The sequence below is a fragment of the Amblyomma mixtum genome, chromosome 7 (genome assembly GCF_055824585.1).
Source record: "Amblyomma mixtum isolate Tamu chromosome 7, ASM5582458v1, whole genome shotgun sequence".
Taxonomy (NCBI): domain Eukaryota; kingdom Metazoa; phylum Arthropoda; class Arachnida; order Ixodida; family Ixodidae; genus Amblyomma; species Amblyomma mixtum.
Genome location: NC_143018.1, coordinates 96,781,494 through 96,797,380, shown reverse-complemented (window position 1 = coordinate 96,797,380; position 15,887 = coordinate 96,781,494). Strand labels below are relative to the sequence as shown.

The window sequence follows — 15,887 nt, the reverse complement described above, 5'->3', positions numbered from 1 at the left end:
GACCCCTCTGTGTGAATATGCAGGGCACGTTGACAAGAAAAGAATACAGCTTCTTGAAAACTAAGTTGAACAAAAGAAAATTTGAATTTCAATGAGGGATGGTGTGACCAGGGATTAAATAAAGGTTGAATTTGAGAGGGGTCACAAAAAGTATTGCCGTACACTACGGATTGACGTAACGTGAAAAGCATAATCTCTGCGCATGACTGGTCTAGATAGATAGGCAGTTGAAGAACATTTGCAAGAACATGAAGAGCAGCGTTTCGCGTAGTATTTAGGCACCAGTAAGAGCCAGAAGGGGAATTCGTTGAAGTGATCAAAGACGATCTCTTAGCCGAGAAAGAGGGCAATGAAACCACCAAGCTGGGGCGGCATAGGTAATTGTAGGGAGAATAACCTGATGATGAATTTGGCGCATATGAGAACGAGAAACGCGACTGTGGAAGTGAAACCAATTAAGGAGCTTGGCGGTAGATGCTTGAGTTTTCTTTTCAAATAAAGAACATGGGGAATAAAGCCTTAGAGAGAGTCAAAGACAACACCTAATAATTTAATACTCGGTTCACACTTGGGACTGTAAGTGTCTAGTCGAATGGTTGGCTTACACTTGCGTAACGCCGGGGCTCCATTAAAATGCAAAACATAAGAACTATTTTCTGGGTTTAACTGAACGCGGGATGTGGTACACCAGTTTTGGATTAAAGTTAAAACATTTCAGCCCAGCGTTGACAACTCTCGGCAGTTTTGCCAGGGATGAATAAATGGTGTCATCTGCATATGCCTTTATGTGGATAGGTGAGGGGACAGGAAAATACACCAAAAAGTTCCAAAGCAATGACGAAAGTGGTGAATCCTGCGGACTGCCGAGGGAAGAAGGCACAGAAAGAGTACAAGAAGGAGATTGATCGGTCAAATGGCGGTTATGAAGGAAAGACTCCAAAATGGAATATAGTTTTCGAGGGCAACTATGTTTTCGTAAAGAATGTAAAACCAGAGGGTGCCAAACCCCATCAAATGCTCCTCTGAAGTCCAGAGAAATTAGAACCACAGGAATTTTTTGTTGTTTATAACTATGTAAGAACTCCCGCAAATGATATAGAGCCTGAACAGAACTGCGGCCATGCGTGAAACCATACTGATTTCTATGATGTAATTTATTTTGACGCAGGAAGTAATCCAGCCGCCCATATGGCAAACGCTCGAGCATTTTACTGAAAGACGAATGACTACAGAGCGGCCGGTAAGAATTCGGAAGGTGCTTTGGTCTATTCGGTTTGGGAATAAAAAAAATTCTGCCAATTCTCCACGTCTGCGGAAAGTAACCCAAGTGCGGAAAGCCTTTCCCTCCTTTGTACCCGCCGCGACAATGAGTGTAAAATATTTTCATGGTATTGTTAATTCATTCCGCTTTGCTTCACTGTCTGAGTATTTGCATTTTTCAGCATCTTCATCTACAAGGAGCTACCACCCATTGAATGTAACACCCATTCACGCGCGCACTGATATGTTCAAATTAAGTTTTTTCCTCGTGTTATCGAACGATGGAATTCTTTACCCGTTGATATACGCTCCTTGGAACCAAACCTATTTTTCAATGTTGTTTCAAATCTGTGATTAGTTTGTTGCATTTCTGTTCTGTATTTTAATGGTGTTCACTTCTGAACATGTTGTCCCTCTCTGCCTTTTTTTTTCTCTTTCTCCCACTCCTGCAATAGCCTCATCGGAGCTGCAGTATATGTAAATAAATAAATAAATAAAAATAAATAAATAAATAAAAAGGCAGAATTAAAGAGGGAGACGAAAAACAAGGGATGAGCGTTAAACAAGGTGACAACAAAACGGGGAGAGATAAGATGAGGCCCTGGAGAAGTCGACAAATCTAATCAAATTGATGACAGCTTCTATCTCCGCAGCAGTGAACGGTAAATATTGGACTGAGTTATTGTAAGACTGCGCAGTAATCTCCCGAACATGAGTATGAAAAGGGAGATCACAAGAAGAATCATTTGTAGGGACGTGAGTACGAAGGAGCAACTGTATGGCGTCAGGAAGCATTTCAGTGTACATGTCATCACCGTACTGTAGAGGAGGACCCCACCAACCCTCCCATATCACTTAAACTAGGGCATCATTTCATTCCCCTCGTCTCAAAGATTCTCATCCTGGGCCTCGTCCTTCACTCCCACGGCGCGCACGGCGACACTAATCAAGCTCTCGAGACCCAAACCTAGCAAGTCGCCCGTCTAATCCGACACGTAGCGAACCAGCGCGCAGGTCCGCGAGAGCGGAACACTCTACGCTTCAATCAAGCCTACATCACGAGCCGCACGGCTTACTTATTCCTCTACCTCCCCCCAAAGCAGAAGGGGCGGGACCGAATCGACGCGCTCCTCGGGAACTGCACGAAGGTCGCCCTCCACCTACGTCCCAGCAGCTTTACTGCCCGGCTCCTCAACCTGGGTACCCACAACACATTTGAGGAGCTGGCAGAAGCCACTCGAACAGCACAGCTGACTCACCTGTCGGGTACCGCGACAGGCCGCACTCTGCACTGTCAGCTAGGCATCGCCCCGAGCATCGATCCTACCGAGGAGACTCCCCTACCTCCAGACCTACGCTCCCATCTCATCATTCATCCCATCCCTAAGAACATGCACCAGGAGCACGACGGAGATCGCAGGGCAGCACGCGCCAAAGCCCTGCACAAGCTTTACGGCTACAGTTCCGAGGCAGCCTATGTGGACGGGGCAGCGTACTCGTCGGGCTCCCGCATGGTCCTAGCCGTCGCTAACAATCAGGCCCAATTACTCGCATCAGGCTCCATCACCACAGGCTCATCAGAAATTGCAGAGGAAGCAGCCATTGCGCTCGCTCTCATCTCCACCTCTGCCGCCAAAATTTTCTCCGACTCAAAATCCGCCCTGTTCAATATCGCTAAAGGCCTGATGTCCCGCACCGCGGCTCGGCTTCTACGCTTCTGGCACCCCACCCGCCATGTAACTCTTATCCGGCATCCCGCACTCGCAGGCCTCCCGGGTAACGAGGAGGTCCGCTCCCTCGCCCAAGGTCTCACTATCCGGGCTGGAGTTGCACCCTCTCCGCCATCTCAGGAGCGTCTGCTTACCTTCAGAGATATCCTTACCCAATACGGAGATACCCGGCGCGTTTACGCACCACAGGCTCCCTCCCAGTGGCGGTCATAAGGAGGGGGGGGGGGACGAGGGGGCGGTCGCCCTCCCCCAGAAGCCTCTGCACATTTTCCCGAACGTCCGTTTTCGGGCTCTCATAGGGCGAGACGTAATTTTGGACGTAGAACTGCAAAGCTTTTCACTCCGTGATGGGTCAAGTAGTCCGCTACTTTGTACGTTCACCGTGTTAGCGGCTGCCTTATTTCACACAATTCCACGTTCTGCAGGTCGGTAGTTGTACCAAGCACAATTTGTAGTGATTGTCGAGTTATCGTGTTCCTGCCGTGCGCCCACCGTTTTCTTGCCATGCCTCCGGCGACGCGACCACGGCGATAGGGGTGCCATTCACCTGTGGTTGCGGTGGCCAACAACCTCGTCGGGGCGGAAAGGAGCCACCCATTCCTGTCATTATCCCCACCACGGGACACAACGACGCCAGCGAAGGGATCATCCCTTTTTGGCTTGACAAGGAGCGCCGACTAGCCGCCTGGAAGAAGGGCACTGAGGGCGGAACAAAGCCACTTCCCAGAACGGAGCTATAAAGGCCGCTAATCGCACTGGTGAAATGTCAGGGCAGGAGCTTTGACTTCGTGGACACGCCGTGGCGGGATATCTCAGCCGTCGCTCGGCTTGTTTCCCCTTGTATCGAAATGAATATTACTCGCGTAAACTTTAACGTTCAAAGATTGAGTAATGTTATAAGAACTATCTGTTCGCCGTTCATTTTTCAAGAACAAGGAGCACAAAGTTTTTGTGTAAAAAAATAAAAAATCGCTCTTTTTATTTTTATTTTTTGATATACAGAAATCTGTCCTTCCTAAAACCACGCTCTGAAACCGCCACTGCTCCCTCCCTAACCCTAACCCAGGCCTCCCACAGGAGCCGACTCCAGACCCGTACTGCTCCTTACCCTATGCGTCTTCATGCCCACTACCCCCATCAGTTCCTTTCCTCCTGCAAGCTCTGCGGGAAACCGGGAGACTTTATTCATATTTTTCTCCCATACCCTACCTTCCCACACCCTCCATCCCTAACCGCGGCGGAGTCATACTGAGAGACTCTCCTGCCCAGCTCCACTGCTGCTGACGAGCGCCGGACAATTACCGACGCCTTGAAGCGGATAGCCCTCCAAGGACTGTAATTTGCCCTTCAATGCAACCCCCTAAGGGTTGCCTCATGCCACGTAGGGGGAGGCAGGGTTTTCCCCCTCTGCATTAGTTGGCAATCAATGTTTCAACCACCATCTCTCATTTAAAGAGAAAAGATCAAGCAGTAAACTATTTTAGTCCAACTACACAATCCAGCGGCGTACGCGAAAGTTCTCTAGAACAATATTTTCTCTTAATGTACGATGGTTTAAGTATTTTGGAAATTCGCCGCAGGTAATAAAACGTACGTCGTTTTTTAGAGGCACCTCTTTTCTAACGCATTCCTTCTAGTTGTAGATTTGTCACTAATATTCGTGGAAATTATTAAAGAAAGATAGCAGTGCGAAAGAAGGTCCCAATCCAGATGCGAGTTCAATGGCTATGACAACCTGTTTTATAAAGGTTCCCGCCCGACTTTTCTGGCTCTTATTATTGTTTGGAGCTTAAAGAACACAGAATCTTCGCAAATAAATTGAACGAGCAAGTGAGCAAGCGGACGAAGCAAAGAAAGAATGCAAATTGTTCTCTTATTCCAGCCTCCCAAGGCTGGACATGTCCAAGCGAATCAAGGTGACCTTCGACGAAGCCCAGCAGAAAGAAGACTTCGCCCAGCGCGTGGTGCTAGTGCTGGACGTTTCGGCAAGCATGAGCGTGAGCACACTATTTTGGCGGTTTTCTTGACAGACGTATTTCAGCGCAAAAGGCGGGGTGACAGAAAGACAGGACGAACACGGGCACTGCTTACAATTGCTTTATTGAAGTGAGAACGAGGGATAAAAATACGCATCTGGCGTGCGCCATCGCTACCTACGAAGGAATTTAGAATCTACACAGAAAATCATATAAGACGCGATAGGAAATTTATCTCGGCATTATGCAGAACGATAGACGTGTCACGAACGCATTCCTGTCCCCCTTTCCTGATAAAGAATACTTCCAGGGTTTCACGGGCTGTTTTTTGAGCACTTATGTCAAGGATTGAACGTGAGTGAACGTCATTTACGCGAGTGTGAAGAGATGCACGCCGCCCTTGTAAAGATCATAGAGCGACCACATGACCCCATTAAACATTCAATTAGCGTATAATTTCAGCAGACTTTTACACATATATCTAGTATTCTCCCATGCAACTGGCTTTTTCTTTGTTAAATGTTTAGAGGCGGAAAATTTTTCGCCGCGGGTTCTTTCTCTGTAATGGTGTGTAAAGCAGTACACATGCACTGAGATGTGAATTTAGGCTGGACTTGACATACGACATACGATGAAATTTAATTCCATTGCGGCTTCAATTTCGCCAGCCAGAAGGCGGTTACGGCTTCACAAGTAGAGGTGTTCACGCAATACCATCAAGAAGCACAGTAAATTACAGCTTTATAAAACGTTTGTAGAGACTTCACGGACGCAAACGTCAGAACCGCACTGGCGCTAAGCGCGTGTCATCAGAACCTCTTTTATTCACACGTACGGGGTGCCCCAGAAAGGCGCCACGTGGACGTATTTCACTGAATCGGTACTGCTCGCGTATGCTTCTCCGTGCCATCTCTCGCCGAGCATGGTCAGTGCAGTAGCCAGTTGCATCCAAGGCGAGTGTTCATGCGAAGCCAGTCGAGCTGCGTGAGCTCGCCAAGCAACGCAACATTTACTTGGGCTGCTCTAAGGTCCGCTAATCCGTGAGGTGTCTCGTGTAGTGCTTACCTGGCTTCATTCTGCAGCCGAGGCACTCTCCCGCGTACGCCGTCATGCAATGTGTATTGCAAGCGCCTCAACCTCCAACGGATGCACTTCTGCCAGGGGAGCAGCAGTTCTGTGCGGTCGAGCACAATGCGGGAGCTGAACACTATTTCCCCTTCTTAACAGCGCACTGCAATTTCCGTTCACCGGTCTGCATCTCGCATGCCAGCATCTAAGGAGTTCCATTTCCTTGCGTTTCGCAGTTAAGGCACGGCGTTGCCGAACGGAACCCATCAGCGCGTTTTAGATGTCCGCTCTCATTTGGCGCTCTTACTTGTTAGAGGTCTTGCCAGATAATCCCGCGTTGGTCTCTCTAGGCGCTGTTGTGCCTGCGCCCACATTTCGCTGGCTGGCCTCTCTGGAAACCAGCGCTGCGCGCCCGCCGTCGCGCGAAGCAGGCCCAGACTTTCTCGGACATGTCGTGGCTTGTAGCATGAATCATCCCGCCACGCCGGCGCATGGCGCGGACCCTTGCTCCTCCCCCTCCTCACCGTCGGTTCGAACTACGACGCGTCGCCGGCCGCCCGTTCCTGTCTGCAAGCCTTCAACGGCCGGCCGCCTCTCGACCATTCGTCTAATTTGAACGGTGGCCACTGCCGTGAAGTGATTGGAGGATTTGAACTGCTGGCTGTCGCAACGGACACCGGCGGCTATAAAAACGGAGCCGCGCTGAACCCGAGCAGCAGACGGGCAGCAGAAAAGCCATCACGTCGGAACTACGCTCGCCGCCGGGCGTCGCCGTTCTGCTTTGTGCTAGCCCGTGGTGCTCTAGGCCCTTGTATCAACCATGTAAAAGCCCTTTTACATATTGTACATAAACGTCCTTTGACTCACCGTCGCCTCGACCGTTTCTAGGCTCGTAGTCCCAGTCCCAACAGTGGTGGCAGCTGTGGGGTGCCCCAGACCCATCAGTGGATGGCAGCTGCGGGATCGACCGGCGTCAGCTACCTCGGCGCGGTGAGTTCCTAATGTTTTCCCCTCAATTCGCCAGACTGCCCTAGCACACGTGATTGTAGTTTAGAGTAGGGCTGTGTGTTGCACTGGAGAGAGCTTTGTTCTTTCGAGCTAAGTCGGAGTGCTTTGAAACGAAAGCTGGTACAGAGGGAGTAAACAAGGCGGTTTTGGAAAGAATTATTTGCGCGTGTCGTATTAGTAGCGCTATAGTAGTGAACGGCAAGGGAATTCTAAGAAAACGGCAAACGACAAGAGATTATTGTGCGCGGTGGAGAACATCAAAGTGAAAGACCTCATCGAAATTTGTGAAGAGTTGGGCATTGACTTGGGCCTCGCAAAACGAAAGCATGCGATTCTTGAGATCATGCGGAAGGAGAATGTAACGGCTGAGGAAGCCAATGAGGCCTGGGATGAGATCAAAGAACTGAGGCAGCTTCAGATAAAACGGCGTGCTAGGAAACTGATGGACCTGGAGCTTGAAGCGCATGAGATCGGATGCGAGAGATATAGAACATTGTCCGCTCTGCATGAGACCAACGGTCAGCAGCTGAGAGACAGGCCGCAGCGCTTCGTGATCGCCGAAGATATGGCGAAATTTTTGGCGGAGTTTGAGCGCGTCTGCAAAAGAAAGCGCGTTGAGCGGAATGGTTGGCCACAGAAGTTGGTAGCCCTACTTTCTAGCGAAGCGTATGACGTTGTCAAGCGCCTGTTGGACGGCGGCTTGGCGGACTACGATGAGCGGAAAAGCTTCTTACTGACGAGATATAACGTGTCACCGCTGGACCTTCGCCAAAGGTACCTGCGAGAGGATAGCACCTCATCGTCTTACGATTTTCCGCTCCAGTTTAAAGCCGACATTTTAGAATGGCTTGAAAATGCGGACGGGTCGGAAGATCGTGACACAGAGGTAGAGTGCGTCGCTCTAGAGCAGCCCTGCCAGTGCGGCACAGAGGAAGGTAGTCCGTATGTGGCAGATGTAACTGCTGCTGTAGGAGTGGGAATTGCCCCGCATTCGCCAACGGAGGAAACCTCTAAACCATCGGATAACGTAGTCACAGCATCGGACAATGCACTTACACAGGTCTCGCCCATTGAAATTGTGGCGGAGTTACCGGAAAGCGGATCTCCTAGCGTGTCGAAAGCAGGAGAAATTGCCGAACAGGGCAGAGACGACGTCCGTCTAGACATCAATGAAAACGCCTGTGCCGACGCAAGCGAAGTAAACGAGGATGGCACACCGTGTTGTGCATCGCATTCGGCAGAAATGCAGAAACCCGACACTCACGATCAACGGAAGGGGGCGCATGTAGAGTTTGCGGACGGTGAGTTGTGCGTTGGTGTCTCTGGCGAGCGATGCGAAACGAGTCCCGTGCTTTCGCACTGCTCTTAGCTTTGCGATATTCCAGAAAGCAGCTGCAGTAGCGAGAACACCGCGACTGAGAGAAGAGCCGACCCTCATCCGAAATTGGCTGAAACGCGTCAGGAGCATGACGAGAGCTTTGTGTCAGCAGCAAAGTCTGTAGCAAACACTGGTTCGTCTGCGCCTGAAGAAACTAAGGTGCTGGACGGCAGTGGAGAACAGAACGTTCCAGACGAAATAGGGGCGGTAGACATCAAGCCGTCCGAGAAAGATGAGGACGAATGCGCACTCAGAGACGCTGAGCAGGAAGAGCGCAGCTTTGAGGAACTTAGTAAAGGCGCCATAGAGAGGCCTGATCTAGGTAGCACATATGAATCGACTGAAAATCAGTGACATTGTCAGAGAGCAGACACCTAGGTGACGGAAGCAGAATGTGCTTCTACAGGCGAATATGAAAGAAAAGCACAAGAAAGAAAAGTGCGACCGGAAGGAGAGTGACTGCCAGTTCCGAAAAGTGAGCTATCACCACAATGTGATAGACAAACAGTGCTGCAGCCGGAAGGACAGGAAAGGCAAGCGCAAGAAAGAGAGCTGTCACCGAAAGACGATGAAAGGCAGGCATGAGAAACAGTGGCGCCGCCGAAAAGAGAGAAAGGGCAAGCGCGCGAGAAGTAGTTGCCGCCGTAGGAAGCATCAGCTTCACCGGCACATTGACAGCAGCAACGTCAGTAACGTTGTTAGCCGTGAAGCTAGTGTTAGATTCGGAGCTAGAGAAATGTGCGAGGCAACACTATCGCACAAAACGAAGCGCATAAATGTGTCGAAGCACATAGATCTGAGCAGTCGGATAAACTGCAAAAAGAAATCATACAAGAATTCGGGCGGGAAAGAGTATCGAGGGAGCAAACCGAGATTCAAGATAGCGCTGCCCGGGAGGCGAAAAATTATGTAGCGGAACAAGGGAGAATCTTGCCGCCAGCACAAAGAGAGCAAGACGCGCAAAGGCGCGTACTCTCATGAAGTCTCTCGCTTTCCGCTGCAATCACGGGAGAAACCGCGCTCCCACAGAAAGCGGCACGCGCGCCCACGGAAAACGCGTGTACGGCTCAAAAAGGGCAAGATTGTACGAGGCCGCAGTGACAGGGGCAAGAAAATTGGCAAGAAACCGTCTAAGCGTTCGGCCAAGCAGAGTTATCGCGATGGAAAGCCGCGTGTCCGGATAACTGTATTCTTTAGGCGTGAAATCAAAAGGCTGTGTAGATGCGAACCTCACATTCAGCGGAGAGGCAAACAGGTGCGCGAGAAATCGACGACTCGGGGGAGGTCTCACTTGCCACCACGAACAAAGAGAAAGAAAGAACGGTCCCATCGGAAGCGTTGCGCACTCGCAATTGGACGCCGCAACCGGCGCGCGAAGCGGAAAGAACGGGTAATTCATCATGAAGAGAAATGAAATCGCTCTCGTACTGTACCGCCCGGAGAATCTGAAAGGACAAGTACAGAGAGAGAGAGAGAGAAAAAAGCGCAGCCACAGTAAAAGAGGCAGAGTCATTAGCTTCCGCTGTAGCGGGTGTCGTTTAACGTTCGTTACAAGTGAGTTAAACGCTGACGTAGACGCACTAAGCCGTGCGCTCCGAGCAAGGCTGCCTTTGACCACCTCGTGACTTACATTTTGTCACTTCGCGACCAGCTGTTCAGTTCGCTCATAGATCGGGGAAAAATTGATATCCTCATTTGTGGCCTCAGCTGAGTGTTTTCCTTTCCGAGTGATCTCAAGAGAGCAAATTTACTTAGCATCCATTTTATTCCGTGTGTGACATGTGTTTGACACTTTGAGTTATTACTTTAGAGTTCTCGTATTCCACATGTGTCTTGTTGAGGAGGGAGCAAAAAGGGGACAGAAATACAGCCAGCAGAGTTTTGTGACTTTCAGTCTGGTGCATTGACGGGTGACAGAGGGAACTTGCTCGAATTGGGTGTTGCTTGTTGTCGGTCGGTTCTTGGCAAGATGCAGTCGGATCAACGACCGATGCTGAGAAGCAAGCTCTTGCGAAGGACCGAGCGAAGCTGGTCTAGGCACCTGGGCGACTAGGCGGCGGAGCAGTGATCCTGTCCTGACGAGCTGGACCTGTTCACGGAAAGGAGCCTGGAGCTACCTGCGGCTGAACACCGGACGAGAACTTGAAGGAGCCTGGCGCACGAGCGCGCCCCGCATCGGAGCCACGCGGAAGTAGCTCGTCTTCGTGGCGCAGTGTTTGGCGGCGGTGGTGCTGTTGTGCCGGCCCCCACATTTCGCTGGCTGGCCTCTCTGGAAACCAGCGCTGCGCGCCCGCCGTCGCGCGAAGCAGGCCCAGACTCTCTCGGACATGTCGCAGTTTGTAGCGTGAATCATCCCGCCACGTCGGCGCCTGGCGCGGACGCTTCCTCCTCCCCCTCCTCACCGTCGGTTCGAACTACAACACGTCGCCGGCCGCCCGTTCCTGCCTGCAAGCCTTCAACGGCCGGGCGCCTCTCGACTATTCGTCTAATTTGTACGGTGGCCAGTACCGTGACCTGATTGGAGGATTTGAACTGCTGGCTGCCGCAACGGACACCGGCGGCTATAAAAACGGAGCCGCGCTGAACCCGAGCAGCAGACGGGCAGCAGAAGAGCCATCACGTCGGAACTACGCTCGCCGCCGGGGTCGCCCTTCTTTTTTGTGCTAGCCCGTCGTGCTCATGGCCCTTTTATCTACCATATAAAAGACCTTGTACATATTGTACATAAACGTCCTTTTGACTCACCGTCGCCTCGACCGTTTCCTGGATCGGAGGCCCAGTCCCAACAGCGCACACGGATGCTTCGCAATCTCACATACGGCTGTGGTTACGCACTCCTCACCCGTAAGAGCTGTCAGCGCGGAAAGCCCTTTCGTAGGTGAGACTAAAACTCTCTAATAGCTTTTCGTTCAATCCTTTTCATTCCAGCTGCGGCGACAAGCTGGCGATTATTTGGACGGGGTGAATATATTAGAGCTCTTGTACGCCTCACTTAATAATACCAGCTCTCAGCTCTACTTTTGATGCCATAGGCACCGTTCGGGTGCTCGGTTCCCTAATTGCACTTGCTGGCCGACGTTTTCTAATGTCTTGAGCACATTCTAAGAATATAGCACGAAAGGAAATTTTGGTGTCTCTCACATGGCAGCCATCTCTTCCCGTTTATTGGAAATGTAGTGTGAATTAAGCGAGAAATTTCTAACTAACGATGTCGAAGTTGAACCTCAGGGGAAAGTAAGGTTCTGTTCTGTTATTCTAAGAAAAAATAAAATTAACGGAAGCTCTAAAGCCTAAATGTTGGGGTATTTTACACACACAGAAAGGACACTAAAATTTGGCTACGGTGTAGCTCTGGTTAAACCTGGAGGATTCCAAAACCAACATCTGCGCGTAGCCATATATTGTTGCGTGAGGTACATTGCCCACATTCTTGTCATTTCGCGGAGGTGGTCGCCCAACTGCGCGGGAACGCGGACGTGCTCTGCATGGGCTCCGTGAATCATCTGTGTTCTTGACCGTAGAACCCCAGTTTAATGCAAAATGTTTATTGGATGTGTTCCGTGAAGTTACGAGGACCATCTGGACCATTTTATCTCTGTGAGTAGAATATTTTTCCACTTACGGGACATTGAAATCTTGAGGCGGTGAGAGTCACGCTAAATCTAACGCCGACGTAGCGTCGGGCGTGGCCGAAGCAGGAGACGCATGGGCTTCGCTGGCCCTACCGGGGCTGAGCAGCCTCGACAGCGGCATGGCATCAGCATTGGCTGCAGCACCCATTACGGCCCCGGTTATTGAAAATAGCCCGGGTACAGACCAGCCCCAAGCCATGGAGCTTGCAAGCAACAACAACGCTGGAGCTACGAAGGGACCGCAAAAACAACCAAGAGTCTACCCAGTCAACGACACCTCGTGCTGAGTGATGAAGGAATTAGTGGAGCGCAGAGCCCAGAAGGATAGGAAAGCTACCGGTCAGGCAAGTACACCTTCCGAGGCAAACAAGTCTCCGGTGAGAACGATCGAGCCGCAGCAGCAGAAACCTGGGACGCCGGGACCGAACGGCATGGTCCCGAACGCGCCACCGGCGTCCGCTGTAAACAACCAACTGAAGACACTCGGTGGTAACAGGCGAGATTTCGTACACCTCCCAAAAGAAGGATACAAAATCGTATTCCGACCGAAGAGCCACAATCTAAGAGTGGGAGATTTCAAGCCCAGCGATTACATACAAGCCTTGGTGAAGGAATGCAACCTGGTATACATCGGCGACATGCTTGTCGCGGTGAAAGCCATCTCAAACATAATAGTCCGAACGCCAGATGGCGTGAAGGCAGAAGCTCTGCAAAAGACGAGGAAGTTGTACCTCGGAGACAAAGAATTCGAGTTCAATGCCTACTGCTCCACGGCAGAGGGAACTGTCCGGGGTGGGGTGCATGGAGTGATGGCCGACAGCACGCAAGAAATCCTAATGAACCACATCCAAGTAGCAACGCCGGGAATTCGTGCAGTCTACGCAAGAATGCTCGGGAAGTCAGAGTCAGCGTTCATCGCGTTCGACGGACCGAAGTTGCCCAACACAGTAGCAGTGATGGGAGGACTGTACAGAGTCCCATCGCCCTTACGAACCTACGAAGCAGGTGTGATTCAGATGCCACCTGCAGGGGCACCGATCAGACGTCTGCCCGGAACCACAACCCATTCCGCAGTGCCCTAGATGCAATCGTGCCACCGTTGACGGACACGAGTGTGGAGAGCCCAGGTGTGAGTGGTGCGGCGAAGCTCACGCCACGGGCGATATAGGATGTAAGAGACGTCTCAAGCGGAAAGGCCAGCAGAACCAGCAAGGCAAGAAAAAGAAAGCAGTTACCACGGTGGCCACAGGCCGCGGTGGTTCGACAGCGAGGAAGCCGAAACGAGAGGAAAGAACGCATGTTCGAGATCTGCGTCTCGGAACAGGCACGGCGGCAGCAGGAGCCGAACGCCGTTGTTCAAGGAAGGAGACTTTCCAGGGCTAGCAGATGCGAGATCCACCAACCACGGTGGCGACAACGCCTGGGTTCGAGGGAACGCTTATGGCTCTTCCGCATCTAAACAGAAGAACGGAGCGAGTCTCCAGTCTATCCCACTGCTCTAGGCTATTCGATACAGGCTAGATCCGAAGCTCTGGAAAAAACAAACAGGGAACTTAGGAAAATGAACGCCTAAAAAGGAGGCTCTCGTTTATAGAACAGCGACAACAAAGACAAGAAAATTATACAAACCCAGGAAAAGTACACGGAGTACAATCACCCACGACGGCAACAAGCACCCAGGGGCCAGCAGCCGTACAACCGCAAGTAAGGGAAGAAATAGGTGCTACTATACCACTACACCAAATACAGGAGCAACAGAAAACAGTCTTGACGACGCTGGAGCAAATCATGACCAGACTGAACGCCACCGATCAGAGATTGGCAGAACTGTTCAGGAGACAAAACAAGAGAGCACTGGAACAGGTCGACCTAACGAAAGCGCGAAGGTCTTCGTGTCGCAGCAGTAGTGTCACATCATAACTAACGCAGAAGAAAAATTTACAATATAGCAATGAAACTGTTGAGGATTTAGAAAAAAAACGATTTCAACATACATGTAATGCAGCATAAACACCCACCCACTGTAATAGCGCTGCAAGAAACTAACACTTCGCCGAAGATAGTCGGCTACGACACCATAGTAGATGAAAGATTTAAAAAAGTGGCCATTTTATGTCAGAACGGGGTCACTACGCACAAGCACACGACACCAGAAGAAGATATAGAACACGTTTTAATAGAGGTAATACCTAAGAAGCGCAAGGAGAAGAGCCTATTCGTACCTAACATATATTCACCACCGCGCAAGAAGAGACATGACTTCAGAGAAATCATTACAGCGGTGATCGGCCTGGTAAAACAAAAGCACCTTGTGATTGTAGGAGATTTCATTGCTCCGCACAAAGAGTGGGGCTACAAGATTAATACAAAGAAATGAAAAACTATCCTAGATGGAGTGGACACGCACGGGCTGGAAATCGTTACCGATAGCAGATACCCTACTAGGGTCGGAAACAGCGTTTCAAGAGACACTAGCCCTGATTTGACCATCACAGGAAATATCCTAGACTACGAATGGTCTAACACCGGGGAGCAGTTCGGAAGTGACCACTACGTAATTCAAACGCAAATTAAACTTAGAAGGTTCAGCACAATCCAAAGAAAGACAAAAATCAGAGATTGGAAAAAATTCCGAGAACAGTTCGAGCATGAAGCCGGAAGAACTGAGGTAACGGACATCGAGAAGTGGACCAAACGACTACGGGAGGTCCACAGAGACAATACTACGGAGCTAGAGGTTACCGATGAATTTGCACGTGCAGATAAACGATTGCTACATCTTTATGAGGCTCGTAGGGGGCTGACGAAAAGATGGAAGAAACAAAAACATAACAGGAAATTGCGACTTAGAATAGCTCAAATCAATAAGGAGATAGAAGACCACACCGCAAACTACTTACAGATAATTGGCACCAAATTTGCAAAGAACTAAACGGCAACTTGGGTAGCGCTAAAGCATGGGCGCTGCTCAGGCACCTCATAGGCCCGACAAAATCGAAGAGAGAAAACAGCAAAACGATAGAACGTATCACGCACAATTTTCAGGGAACCGACGCCCAGATTACAGATTTTCTTTGGTCCATGTACGTCGGAAGCACGCAGGTGCCACCCTGCACCATGGTATATTCAGGGGCAAGGAACTCCAAGCTGGGTGAACCGATAAAAGAATACGAGGTAAACGCGGCTGCCAGGTCATTCACGAGGAACACAACACCGAGAAAAGCTCAAGTAACAAATGCAATGATCAGAAACCTCAGTGATGACCAAATCGAAAGCCTGACTGGACTAATCAACGAGCACTATGAAAGGGGCACGGTGCCGGCGGAGTGGAAACACGCTGAGATTATCGTGGTAACTAAACCAGGGAAAACACCCAGTTTAGAAAACCTTAGGCCCATATGACTAACTTCATTCCTTGGTAAACTATACGAGAAAGTTAAGACTAGACTGAGCAAATACATGGATGACAACGGTCTGTTTCCGGATACCATGTTCGGGTTCAGAACAGGGCTCTCCACGCAAGCCGTGATGCTCCAGTTAAGAGACACGAACTAAAACAAATATCGGGAACTCGAGAAGGCGTGATCTTGGCTGTCGACCTCAAGGGGGCCTTCGACAACACCAGCCACAACGCCATTCTCGCAGAACTCTCGGCAACAAACAGTGGGGAGAGGATATTCGCATACGTAAAGACATTCCTGTCTAACAGAACAGCAACAATTGGCATCAACAACATTAGCTCAGAAAAAAGACGACGCCAAACAGAGGGACACCACAAGGATCCATCATCTCACCTTTGCTCTTTAACATTTCACTGATTGGATTAACTAGGAGA

At 50.3% G+C, this 15,887-nt stretch overlaps 1 pseudogene across 1 annotated transcript in view; it reads left to right on the top strand.

Moving 5' to 3' along the window:
* LOC149336919 (calcium-activated chloride channel regulator 1-like) overlaps positions 1 to 15,887 on the top strand; it is a 103,680-nt pseudogene that overhangs the window by 36,736 nt on the left and 51,057 nt on the right. The window contains exons 6-7 of the transcript XR_016284525.1: positions 4,873 to 4,987; positions 6,971 to 6,978. The product of XR_016284525.1 is annotated as a calcium-activated chloride channel regulator 1-like (transcript). The remainder of the gene's footprint in view (positions 1 to 4,872; positions 4,988 to 6,970; positions 6,979 to 15,887) is intronic.